Source organism: Osmerus mordax, chromosome 10 (assembly GCF_038355195.1).
Source record: "Osmerus mordax isolate fOsmMor3 chromosome 10, fOsmMor3.pri, whole genome shotgun sequence".
In the NCBI taxonomy this organism is placed as follows: Eukaryota; Metazoa; Chordata; class Actinopteri; order Osmeriformes; family Osmeridae; genus Osmerus; species Osmerus mordax.
The window spans coordinates 3,176,208-3,188,878 of record NC_090059.1 but is presented as its reverse complement, the minus strand read 5'-3'; positions in this window follow the sequence as shown (position 1 = coordinate 3,188,878).

Sequence of the window (12,671 nt, the reverse complement as noted above, 5' to 3'; positions counted from 1 at the left end):
AAAAAGGTCATGCTGTTTTTCCGAGTGTCTTGGTTTAAGTGTGTACGTTGAAGGCGGGAGCTACACCCCTACCCCTAATCCCCTCCCCCTCCTCCCCTCTATTTTATTAACACATGGCTCTCTGAGATAGCGACAGTTTACAGATACCAACACCATATGATAAGGGATATAGGTTTTCTTATTAGAAATACTTATCGACCTCCTCTACCTAGCTCACTCTCGAGATTTTTTCCTCTTCATCTCTCTGTCTAGCTCTGTTTTTCCCCTCCCCCACGTCTTATAAACAGTACCTGAGGTGAGTAGGAGAATGAGATGGCTTCAGCAGCTCTGGGGAGGGGGTTGACTATATAGTGACTATATTGTTATGGGGGAGGTACAGTTCACTGGTCTAGAGTCACCTGTGCTGGCGGTCAGGGTAAATAAGCTCTCTGGCTGGCATAACCTGCAACCAGCACCAGCCCCCCACTGCTCCGGCACCAAGCCCTGATAACAGACCTGAGTCAACATTACCACCTCCCTATCGCTTTGTTTTCTCTACCTCCTCCTCCATGCTCCGCTCCTGATAGGACAGAAATGGAGGGATGAGGGATTGCGGTAGACGATGGCTAGAGCATGCAGGGGAGAATGCAAATGAGCGTGATTCGGCTGGGGGCTGGAGTAAGCGAGGCACGCAGAGGCAGGCTTGATTTGCATGTTGGTACGGCCCCCCTTGGCCTCTGGGGTGGCGTACAGAGCAAAAGGAAAAGCTCCGCACAGGTAGGGGAAAAGTCCCTCATCTTTCATTTAAACCAGCGGAGGGAGGGGAAAGAGAAAACACAGCCCACCAAGGCTGACGCAGTCATAAAAGAAAATGATGCTTTGCTACGCTTCTTGTTCCCCCCACTCCCCCACCCCCTGTGTACGCCCACCCAACCTGGAGGCATGTTAAACTTGCAGAAATATGGGCACTACTGCCACAAATCCCATCCCAGCCAAACAGCCTACTGCTGCACGCAACACACACACACACACACCAACCAACCTCCTTTCCCTCTCTTGAAAAATAAAAAGAGTGACAGATATGGAGAAAAAAAGAGTGTTTGAGAGAGGGAGAGAGAGAGAATGCAGGATGAAGGAGGGAAGGATGGAGAAGAGGCCAGGAGGAGGGGGGGTAGCTGCAGGTGGGCTCCAGATGTGGGGTCTCTTGGGGTGGGCCACTCCTGCAGTGTTAAGGGGGACTCAGTGCTCCCTCCTCTCCTCTCCTCTCTCCTTCCCTCCATTCTCTGGCAGGAGCCATCTGTCTTGGCTGAGAGAGCTGGGACAAGGTACAGTCCTCTTGCTGGGGCCCCCGTACGCAACGCAACAGTGTGGCAAGTCACACACATACACTCGTACACACAGGCATGCATATTTAGGGTGCACAAAATGCACAACCCCCCCCCCCTCCTTCTCCCAAAGTTGTCACATGGCTATTAACCCGTGTCAGCTCTGAGCCAGCTGTGCTCCATTATAAAAAATACACCAGGGTCCAGGGCTCCTGTCCACGGTGGGTCAGCCCTCACACACACCGCTGTGTCTCGTTATAGAGTGCTCTACAGGACCGCCACTACCACGCTGACGCAGTTACAGCCACTTTCATCATCGTAAAACCCAGCCCCTCCCACTCCCCCCGACCACACATATTCTTCCTCTGCCAGATGATATTTCACACTTCCTGTGGCCTCCGGGCTCTGGCCCACCCCCCCGACTGTAATTGGAGATGGTCACATGATAAGCCACTCTATCCGCTCCTACCCCACCTGAGCCTTTGATTGCTCCATCTTTCCTTCCTTGCTTGCTTCCTCCTCTTCCTTCCTTCCTTCCTCGTTTCGTCCTCTTCTTTCCTAGCTTCCTCCTCGTACTTCCTTCCTTCCCTCTTGCCACATACGGACAAGAGCGTGGCCAAGTGTAAAAACTGCACAGTAATCTGCAAGTAATTTTCTTTGCGACACAAGATCATTTTGAGTGTTTATTGTGTTTTTTGAGTAGCAACCCTTAAACTCTAAAAACCTGGCGGTTTCTGTCCCCATGACTCCAGGAGAGACTCCATTTTGGTGTCCTGCGTGCCTTTCAGAGCACCGTTAAAAGGATTCCTGGGTAATTGTCTATCCAACTATAAATGGGAAATGGCCAGAAACAGATACAGCTGCAATCATGTAATGAGCAGTGTAGAGCTACATGCTCTCCCGCAAACATGCTAATGCCCATCATATCAGGGACAATTAATGTACAGTTTCTCTTTTCTTTCCCTGTATTTTCAAATTTAGTTTAAGGTTTTCTGCCGGGGTGACTCACATGCACTGCATGTTTCAATGTTTCACTACGCTGAATCCTTGAGACATGGCACTGTACCAGGCACTGACTGGAGCGGTAGAGGAGAGCAGTTTTTGTTTACACATACATTTTTGGGGGTTGTTTGGTCTGAGGCAGCACTGATTTGCCACGTGACTACAGATCCATGTCAGGAGAGAAAAAAGAAAGACAAGGACAACAAGAAAAAGGGACCAACAGAGCTAACAGAGAACAGTGAGTGGTTGAGATGGAAGACCACAACGAAAACCACAACCGGGCTCTTCCTCCTGCGTAGCATCTGGCTGGTACAGCAAACAGGTGTACTGAGGATACACAAACGCGTGTCAAGATGTTGCAACTGAGGTAACGCTCTAATGCTCTCTACCAACACCCCCCCCCTCCCTCCCCCCCAACTTACTCTGGAAAAAAAAGATAAACAATTTGTTTTCTTCCCCGCTTTCTCTCTTCCCCCCATCCCTTTTTTCCACTTCCTTTTCACACCATGAAGAAAAAGTAAATATGTGAGGGAGGTGAAATACTAAGGCAAAGATATTCTGCTCTTCACTCTTATGGGGGAGAAGAAAAAAAGAAAATACGAAGTTGGCTGCCACTTCACAGGGCAATATTCAATATCCATGAGCTTTTTCATTTCACACAGATGAATAATTCAGGGTGACCTGTACACCACAGAGAGAGAGAGAGCAAGAGGGGGATAGGGAAAGAGGAAGAAAGAGAGAGAGAGGGCAGGAGAGAGGGAGGGAAGGAAAGGGACGTGAAAGGAGAGAGGGATGTGGAGAGAGAGGCAGGGAAGGAGTGTGAAAGAGAGAGAGAGAGAGAGAGAGAGAGAGAGAGAGAGAGAGAGAGAGAGAGAGAGAGAGAGAGAGAGAGAGAGAGAGAGAAACGGGAGAAAAGAGGTGGTGGGGCATAAGAAGGCTGTAAAAGCGTGGAGGCGTAGCTGTCCGTATTTGTGCTTGCAGCTGTTCCTCTGATAGAAACAGGAACCATTCTCTCCCTCTCTGAACAGAGCCGAGGCGGGGGGGGGGGGGGGGGTGGGGGGCTGTGGCTCTAATCAGCGGAGCGTTTGAGGACAGATAATTGAGGAGATTACATCAAAGGGGCCGCTATTATTTCTGCACAGTAGTACACAAACAAGCGATTTGCTGTAAACAAAACATCCACAAACATGACTGTTCCAGACTGCCACATGTGTGACAAGGCTGTATTTCCCTGAACAATTCACAAGTCTAGTATGTATCTAAATATCCATTTCTATATAGATATATATAGATATGTATATATTGTGGTCTCACAATATCCTGGAAACCCTTCTTGCAAATCTCTACCCCTACCCTGATTGACAGTGATCGGGGGTGACCTTTAGGGTGGGTGGATGGGTGTCTGTATCGCTCTCTGGCTCTCTCTCTTGCTTCCTCCCCATCACCACCTGACCCTTCCTCCCTCCAGTGATAACTGGGGTTGGGGGTACCTGTACAGCTCAAGGGCTATTTCCTATTTGGCTGGCTTCACTGAAACCATTACTCCTCACGCTAGCCTACACTGGTGGGATGGGGAAGGATTAGCGTGAGAGTGAACAGACAATTCTGAGAAAAACTATTGTGGAAAAATATAATTATTTTTCTGTATTTTCCCCAGGGTGCAAACAATGTAGATACATGACGGGATGGATCCACAGCATGGGCGGATCTACAGGGTGTAGATCCGTTTTGGTGATCCAAAACCTGACACAAGCTCTCAATTCTTACAGAGATACCAGGATATGGATAATTAATCAATCAATTCATTAGGTAGCTACACCAAACATGCAACCTATGGAGTTCATTGACATATAAAAGTCAATTGTTTACTGAGGCAAGATAAAGGCTACCATTTCACTATAAAAAGGTTTCCAAATGTGTTGACAAGACTTCATCAAATCACAAAATTGGGATTATGCTGTAATGTAGTGCTCCCCGTATGTTCATGTCTAGGAACTGAGCCAGTGAAGGGCCATTTTTGCTCAAAGTGCTGACATCATTTCGGCCACAGCTTGAGTGTTCCGACTAGATGCCAGGAAACAGGCCCAGAACAAACTCCAAGTCACCATCAATTCTTTGTAGTTTGCCTTTAGGGGGGAGTAAACACCCCTAATTCCAAACAGCAGACTCCGCTATAATCTGTGATTGATCTGTTGGCCTGAAAGTTTGCCAACCTTCCCACTCATCAGGGTTGATTTATCTGGGATGGGCTAGCCTTGCCTGAATCCCCCCACAGGCAGTCCATGTACATTTACATTTATTCATTTGGCAGACGCTCTTATCCAGAGTGACTTACAGTAAGTACAGGGACATTCTCCCGAAGCAAGTAGGGTGAAGTGCCTTGCCCAAGGACACAACGTCATTTGGCACAAACTGGTAACCTTCAGATTACTATCCCGATTCCCTAACCGCTCAGCCACCTGACTCCCTGTACCATTTACTAAGTTTTTTTAAGCATTACAACATGCGCACACACACACACACACACACACACACACACGCAGGTGCAACAAAACACAGGCATAGTGGTGTGTACAGGGAATGCATTGTAGATATTTGCTTGTACTGGTGAACACTTCGAGATCATATGCCAACTTCAACTGAGATGGAAGAACTGACATTACAGGTGCAAATGTTTGCCATTATCCGGACATATACTATATATACACATAACTATAAAGGAGAAGTGACTTCTTTTCATTTATAACATCTCTTTTTTCCCCAATGGACAAGTGACCTTATGATTAGTTTATGACTGTTGCTATGGCGGAGCACCCTGGCATTAGTCACCCTTGCAGCACCAAACTTTAGATACAGCACCTGTATTCTACGAGTATTTCTGTATGTATGTGTGTGTGTGTGTATGTTAAAACTAAAGAGATCAGCCCTGCTGTCTATAGATTCAGGTCACAAACATTTACACTCACACTCACAGATGGCTGTTGGGATCTCTCGTTTTAATCCCTTACCTATTTCTGGACAGGTAACATAAGGCAAGCCTACACAGTGAGCAGGGAACATTCAAGAATAGCACATCTGAATCAATGTCAGCCACAAACACCTGAGCATACCACTTCCAATCAAGGACATGAGGACACATTAAGCATGCATCCCGATGACTGTCCTTCCAAACCTGGACCGGGGAAAATTAAAATCCCATTGAAGGCCCCCTCTGGGAACCATGAGCTCTGAAGGTTACGTAACTGTCAACCAAGAGATATTACAGCCTCTGTTATACCTATGTCCCCAACACACACATTCGGGAAAGGGATCTGAACAGTTTTAACCCCTTCTTTTTCACACACGACACAAGATACACAGATTAACAGATCAACTACAAACCTTGCAGATCCCATCAGGCTTTGCGGCAACCCCTGTGGGGTCCCGACTCCCGTCACCCTCACTCAATGCAAAGCTCCTCCCTCTCCCTTCTCCTGCCAACCCAGCCAGCCTCCTAAGGCTCTGTCCCGGAAAAAGCACAACTGAAGATGTTCTCGTGACACATGCTGGATTATCCTTAGTGCCGGGCCATGTGCACTTTACACAGATGGCGATCCCATCCAACTAATCTGGCAAGCACACCCGCACACACACACACACACGTCAGCTAAGACAGCAGCTAGGCTGCTTCACGTGACGAGTACCGACCTGCAGTGCTCTGAGGTACGCCACTGACAGACAACTCCATGGCCAATGCGAGAGCGGGCACCAGTGCACTTTCCCTACATTGGGCAGAAAGAGAACTGCCGCCAACGAGGCTAGCCTGACCATTTAATGCCATTATTAATGCTACTTATGGCCTCAGCCAACCAAGAGAGGCCCACGGAGACGGAAGGGCCCTCCCACCTGCAGTCCTACATAAAGCTGGAGTGGAAGATTTAGACATCTCAGTTCAAAATCTTTTGTTTGGAAATAAGGAAAATATGGCTGTTCTAATAACACAGTAATATATGTAAAATAAATCATACTTGAATCTACTACAATGTTATAATATAGTGTAGAGTTTGCCATCTTCAATATAGCAAGATAAAATGGTTGTTTCTTTTGACTGTAGCAACACTACAAAAAAAACTGCTTTGGTGTACTCAATAAGCAGTGTCACCTCATCAATATGCATGTTTGATCTTAAAACACAATGCGTGTAATAAGAGAGATTTTCAACAGCGTGATTGTCTTTACACAAAAAGGAAAGCAATCTCTTGAGACGGCGCTCAGAGAAAGACGCTGGTGTTCACCAAGTGGCCCTCACACAACACATTGTTATTTTCCCTCAATTTTCTCTGTCTCTCACCAAGTGAGGCTTTTTCTGACACAAACATGTACACAATGCTAATTTCTCCGCGCCGCGCAGGTCTCCCGCTCAGAACCTCTCTCTCTCTCTGCCGTTTCTTAAATGTGAAGATAATCTTGCGCTGATTACCACCAAAACCTCCGGTTGCCTAGCAACACACAATTAAGGGGCACGCTTTCAGATGTGAGGCAAGGGGCTGCCCATTATCAGATGAAATTACCTAAGCAACAAATGTCAGACAAATGCAAATGAGATTGACGTGCCAAACTTTCTTTCTTTCTTGAGGACCAATAATGCGTTCTGATGGCGACCTTGTGAGTGTGCGTGAGAACTGCAGTGCGTGGAGGACAGGAAGGGGTTGTGGGTCGAGTGGGGAATGTACGAGAAGTTCTCTAATAACCTGGCCTAGCATCCTTACCTTTGATTTCATTGACACAAGTCAAGAATAAAAACTAAAAATAAAGGGGGATAACCCATTATCTCTTTATTGGAACCAGAAAACACAGAACCATTTACACAGATCTCCACAGCCAGATCAGTGTCTGGGTTGCTTTGCCAAAACGCAAGGTGATAGGATTAAAACCCTTACTGAGCTCATCAGCTCTCATCATCATGAGAATAGCTCTAGCTGTACTGGTGTCTATTCAAGCCCATTGTTTACAACACAGGGCCCAGATATATCACACAAGTTATCATGGTAAATTGAACACAGATATCTTCTGCAGAAGCTTACACTATTGACCTTCAGATAGTTGTCTCCCAATCCACAAAATCACTTATTTTATATACCCGCAGAGAACATGATGAATATGAACAGTTGTAGGCAATTTAACAACTCTGTCTAAATAGACAAGCACAAGAACGTGAAATGAGTAAACACCTGTTTCTTTGCTGCCCTCCATGGCATCAATTAGGCATCTAAGACCTTCAAAATATATATATTTTTTTAATCTTTACCTGGCTGATACTGCATATCCATGTAAATCCTAAGAATTTCTAAGCATGCTTTTCAAACTTTCGATGGGAAATAACTAGGCAACTTGTGTGGCTTACTACTGCCTTCACTGTGGAATATTCTAGAGAAAGCTACTAGAAAACCCATGACACCTTCCTGTAGCTATGGAGATTTACCTTAAATGTAAGTTTCAATTAAAGTAGGAGAATCCACCACCCTCTGTATCCCTGCTTGAGGGTGGAGGAATTACATTTGGGGTCCAAGACCAAAATGTACATAATGAAACTGACATATCTGCTAAGCCAGGCGGATATTGTTTGGCCAGTGTGCAGGGGATCTAAAAAAAGAAGCTAGCTACCTCTTACAATCAACTCCAAGAGCCACACATCCAATTACTGTAATTGGATTGGGGGGGATAGTAAGTCCCAGATTAGGGAAAGAATTGTGTAAAATAGAGTGACAGTGGTTCTCCATCCACCTCCAACTGTTAACCCCAGGGCCAAGTTACCTTTATTGTCATTCAAATGTCTCTACATACTGTATGTTAAAATAAATCCAAACATAAAAAGGTTGATTAAAAGTAGTGTCTCAAGAGGTCAATTAGAGGGTAAACGGAGCAGAACCATCAGTTTGGTCGATGAAGATGTTTCTCCAACACTCTCTTTTTACTCTCGTAGGCATTATTTATTTGCGTCCAGCTGTCTTACATGTAAACAAATCCCACTTGTCATTTGAACACAAAACAATATGTGGAGGGTTGTTTTTATCTAGGTGTGGCTAGGCTGTGAATATATTGGCAATATTGACCCATATTTCTATTAAGTAAAGTAAAGGCAACACTCATTCGTGGGGTGATTTTCATTGGAAGCAGTTCAACAGGGATCACAGCAATGCTATAACTCAGGCACATTGCACACACACATTGCTGCGCCGAATGTATAAATAGTTGACAATTTAAAAACAGACCTCTTTGTGAAAGCTGCTTAACATGTCAGATATATCACATGCTATTTAGTCGCTCCATTGAAAATGGTACTCCATGCCAAATGCAAACATCTCAGAAAAACATCTCAGAAAAGCAATGCAGACGACATATTGAAAAATTGACCACATCCACAACCAGGACTCCTATAAAACACAATGCGTGCAAGCCAGGAGAGATGGGAGGAGGGAAAGAGTGAGAGAACAAGGGAGGAAGGGGACGTTATAACGGTTACTTGTGTCAGGCGATGCCATGGTTGAGACAATGACGGGTGGTCCAGTCCGACGCCCCACCATCTTGTTGTTGTTGAGGGCCTGCCCCTGGAGAGAGGACGATGCCGTCGGGACCACGGCGTTCTCAGTCGCTGCAGGCCCCTTCCGGAGGAGCTGGGGGCTATGCAGGGGGCTCTGGGCAGCGGGGGACATAGGAGGCAGGTTGGGGGCCCTCTTCATCAGTTCCATGGGGGAGTAGGAGCCAGAGAATGTCTTCGGGGCTGCTCCAGGGGTCCCGGGGGCGGGCGGCTGTTGATGCTGCATTGCTGACATGGCAATGCCAGTGTGGGCATTGTACATGGACAGGGGTCTGGGCTGGGTCACCGCCACGGCGTTGGTGTAACCTTGGCTGACGGGGTAGGCTCCTCCCATGGGCCGGGGAGCTCCGGGGTAGGTGGTGGTCTCCAGGAGGTGTTGGGAGGGGGCGCTGCTGGGTCTCCTTCCCAGGAACTCTCCCATCCTGGGGGAGAAGGTCTGGACTGTGGTGGGGGGCTGCTGCATGACGTGGGGGTCCATGGCCATGTTTTGGGGTGGCATGTACATGTCGGTTCGGTGGCTGAAGCTGTTTGACCGGCCTCGCATTGCCTGCTGGCCTGCCCCGCCCTTACAGTTGAGCACCACACGAGACAGGACCCGGGCCTGGCCAAGGTTAGAGGCTACAGAGCGCACATCGTGGTCCTCCATGACTCCCAGCATGGCAGTGGAGTCGAAGCCCTGCTGCAGCAGCAGTGTGATGGTGCTCTCCGCCAGACCCTCCGAGCGCAGGTATGCCAGGAAGCCGGGGTCTGCCATTCTCTTGGGTTCGGCTCCGGGGTGGTGCAAGGGCATGCCGGCGCTCAGGGACCCCGCCGTGGCCGCCACCATAGCCGAGCTGGAGTCGTAGCCCGGGTCGTAGGGCAGCCGCTGGGCTGGCATGGCACAGTAGCCTCGGGGGAGAGATCCTTCCATTCCCTGGGAAGCCGGGTCCACCACTAAGGCGGTGGCAGCAGTCTGGCGCGGGTCCAAGGGGTGGCCGTTGAGATTGCTTGTGTAGGAGGGCGGGCAGGCCGAGGAGTAGGAGAGGGCGGGTTGCTTGGCCGCGTAGATGGGCAGTGGGGGCTGGATCCCGTAGCAAGCTGGAGAGGGAGAGCTGCCGGCAACGCGCTGGACGTCTGGGATCATCTTGGCGCCCAGCGGATCCCTATACAAACGGCTCAACTCAGCGTGAGAGGGTTGGGGAGGCGGGGGGGGAAGAGGCGGGGGAGGAGGGGGAGGTGGAGGAGGAGGGGCAGGGGCCGGGGCCGAGGCCAGGTGGGAGGGCCTGCTTTGCCCTTGATCCCAGGCAGCTCGGACTGCCCCTCCTCCTCCCCCGTCTCCTCCCACTCCCCCCACACCAGTCAGCCCGTAATGCTGGGATGATCTGTTGAGTAGGTGCTGGCTGGCCCCATAGAAGCCAGACCCTTCCAGTTGCTGGCCAGATAAGGCGCTGTTGGCCTGGTAATAATCCTGTGGGGGTGCCGAGGCCCTGCCCGCCATCAGCTGCTGGAGGTACAGGCTGCCCAACTCGGGCACAGAGCTCTTCCTCAGCAGTGGGTGCAGCCTATGCAGGGGCCCCTCCTTGCCTGGCGCTTGATAAGGGTACGTCTGGTACGTAAACGTGGGGTACGGCTCCTCTTTCGGCCCGAACTCTGGTGGGGGGCGTGCTTCAAGCGGCAGTTGATACCACCCCCCGCTGCCCTCTTCTCCGCCCAGAGCCGCCACGGAATTCCGGCGCCCCGCAATGGTGGCGCAGAACCGACAACGGGTTGTCTGACCTTCGTTCCACGGGCCCTCAGTCCATGCCGGTGGTCTGCCGTACAGAGAGGGGTTCGGACGCGACTGCTCTCCTGGTGCGGGCATTGGGACGGACGGACTACGAAAGGCAGTTTTAAAGGAGGGGACAAAAGAGACGGTGTCATGTTTCAGGTCTCCGATTTCACGCACCCACCTCCACAGGTAGACAGAAGGGGTTTAGGGACGGAGGGAGGAGAGGAAAAAAGGTGAAGCGTGATGAGGTATCCTTTCACCTGATATGCAGATGGAAGGTGGTTGGTGTCTTGTCCTTCCTTCAGGCTGTGCTATCATATAGCTCCCTGCTGGCAGGAAAACGTTAAATAATTCAGCTCTAGAAACATTAGACTGCTAACTAAGACTGTATACATACTGACACACACACACACACTCACAAACATATTCTGGCAAGTCCAGAACACCAAAACGCACCTTTGGAGATCTGCCGCTTCTCCATTGTATGGTGGGCGTTGGGGAGCATGCTTGTCTAGTGGACCACATATTCACATTCTAAAATCTGAGGATTGAGGCAGAAAATGCTCATAGGGGAAAAATACTCATAGAGAAAGAAAAAATCTGCACCATACATTGGAGGGCAGTAGAGGAGTGGGGGAGGGGTCATGGTAATCCAGTAGGACTGATCCCTTCCTTTGGCAGGCCTGCTACAGCACACACCCCTTGTTCCCACAACCACCCGCCTACAGACTACACCACAGGGGATTACAGTCCAAATAAAACCCTGCTTAATTCCACTGGCCCATGTGACATCATCTGAACCAGTTTGTGCAGCGTAGACAATTGACCTTTTGCGTAAGCCACGCCCACCTTAGTTACCGTTGTTAGTCCGCCAAGTGTTGTTTCTTTGTAAGCGGGTACTACTGTAAACTTCTGTATAAGTAGCATACTGTACCGGTCAGTGTAAGTGATTCTTCATGTGATTTTTTGGTGTGTAATACTTGTGTAAGTGATTCTTACACAAGTAATACCTCCTGATTGAGGGGAAACGGATTGAAATATGCAGTGGATATATTCATAATATTCAAATCAACAAGGAAGGGGACATATCAATAATTAAAGCAAAGCATACTGTACTGCAGTACAGTAGTACTAGCAGAGGGTCAAGGTTAAACTGATTCAGTGATTAAAGCTAATTCATTCGTAATTGGTTGTTATGGCATCATGTTCAAGTTTAAAATCTATGATTCCAAATTAAAAGTAGGCAATGTTTCCAGCTCAGCCCTTACGAAAAATAAGTATACTTCAAGTTTAATTTAATTTAAGTATACTTAAGAATAACAAGTATACTATTATCATGGTACTTAAAGTACTAGCAGTGTACTTATTTATATACAATTTTTTTACTAAGTAAACTGAATTGGCCCACTTTTTAGGTCATTTAGTTCACTTTAAAGTACACTTATAGGGCCCTATTTTAACGATCTGAAATGCAAGTATCAAAAAGCAAAGCACAACTAACTTTGTGGGCGGGACTCCGGCGCTGTTGCTATTATACCGGCGGGATAAATGACTTTGAGCCTGGCACAAATCTAAAATGGGTTGGTCTGAAGTAGCTACATTACTAATGGGTGTGGTTTGGGCGTAACGTGCAATAAATCAATCAGAGCGTCATCTCACATTCCCTTTAAGAGCAGGCGCGCTTGTTTCATGGCGGATTGCTATTATAACGGCGGATTTGCCAGGCGCACGCCAGGAGTGGTTCACAGCCGAGGAGACCGATGTTCTCGTCAGGGCCGTAAAAGATAGAGAAGTGACATTGTATGGGGAAGGTAGGGTAGTTTTGTCATTGCACTAAGTTGCCCACTCATGCTGCTCATTCAAATTCTTAGTCTTATTTTTATATATATTTTATTTGAAAAAAAATTATACTTTTAAATTGTTTAGTTCTTAGAATGAGTTTAACCATTGTACTTTTTTACTTAACTTAAGACCCTTATATGTGTATTGTTTGCACCTTCCTGCCACAGTAAATTCCGTGTTTGTGTAACATACATGATTC